General features: G+C 65.1%; 1 protein-coding gene across 2 annotated transcripts in view; it reads left to right on the top strand.

Moving 5' to 3' along the window:
* Positions 1-1,327, top strand: part of JUP (junction plakoglobin) — a 29,151-nt gene that overhangs the window by 879 nt on the left and 26,945 nt on the right. The window lies entirely within an intron of this gene.

Below are 1,327 nucleotides of genomic sequence, written 5' to 3'. Positions count from 1 at the left end.
GCTAGGCCCCACACGCAGGTGCGGACGATCGGGGGCAGGTACCTCTGGGGAGACGGAACGGGGGGCCAGCGGCCGAGAGGGCAGGTGAGGGCGGGCGCCGGGGAGCACCACCCTGCACCGGCGGCAGGGGGCGCGCTGGGGTCCGGGGCGCGGCGACCGAGTGGGCGCGCGGTTCGGGTCGAGCGCGCCTCGGGGTTCCGTGAGCCGCAGATCAGAGAAGGGCGCGGAGGGATCAGGGCAGGTGCCACTTGGGTCGCGCCTCCCCCGGGGCCGGCGGAGTTCGCCCGACGCCGCGTCCCTGACTCACGCCCTTACCTGGCGGGGGAGACTTTGACCTGCTCCGCGTACGTCCCGAGACTCACTGTGCACTCAGGAATTTACCGTTTGGGAAACTTGCTGCCGCTGGTCTCTTTGGGGCCACTCTCACCCCACCCCACGCGTCATCCTCGCTTTCCCTCCCTCCCTACTCCCTCAGGCCTGGGTGGGGCCCTATTGTTTGCGCCCAGCTCGCCCAACTGTGGGGGCCGAGCGCACATTTTCCCAGCGACGCTGACCCCACCTGCCGAGCAGGTGAGTGCACGGAGCCCAGAGGCCCTGCCCCCCAGCCCCAGCGCCCGGAGCCTGGTCCGTGCGACCTGCGGCGCCTCGCTCCGCTCCGGGGGTTGCCCGGCTGTGGCTCCTCCAGCGGGGGTGGGATAGGGTGACGGAACCGGCTCAGTATCCGGCTGGTGTCTGGCACCCGTGGCTGCGACTGGGGCCTGGGGAGGGGGCTGTGTAGGGGTACAGAATTCAGGGTCACCTGGCCTAGATTCCAGTAGCCCTGGCTTCCAGAGTATTGATATGGGAACAGGACTACCCTTCTTCTGTAACCTTTTATTGTTAGAAAAATCACCCCAAACAAACTTTCCAGGAGGAAGTATTCACGGCAGCTTTCTCTGGGGATTCTCCTGTCTCCTTACGCAGAGCTTCCTCTAAGGCTTAGGGGGTCCTTTTTGGTGCAAAGCCCCCCGCCCCCAGCAGGCGCCAGGCTGAACCAGGGCCAGCGTCTGCTCTCTGACCCTGTCCTCCCTGCCCCCATCTCATCCTGTTTGCTGGGCTCCTGGGGCCTGAGGTGGGGGCCGGGGTGGGGGTGGGCCGAGAGGGGAAGCGGCTTCTTCCTTCTGCTCCTGTCTCCAGGGACCACCACACTCTCTCAGATGAGGCCTGCGTAAGTGGCGCTCTCTTCCAAGCTGTTCTGCCCCCTCCCCAGGAATGGGGGTGGGGCAGGGGTGGGGGGATGATCTTTTTTTTTTTTTTTTTTCTTTTTGGTTTTTTTGTGTACCGCAAA

The sequence above is a fragment of the Galeopterus variegatus genome, unplaced genomic scaffold (assembly GCF_000696425.1).
Source record: "Galeopterus variegatus unplaced genomic scaffold, G_variegatus-3.0.2 Scaffold658, whole genome shotgun sequence".
NCBI classification, from domain to species: Eukaryota; Metazoa; Chordata; class Mammalia; order Dermoptera; family Cynocephalidae; genus Galeopterus; species Galeopterus variegatus.
The sequence above is the reverse complement of the archived record's forward strand: the minus strand, read 5'-3'. Positions and strand labels throughout refer to the sequence as shown.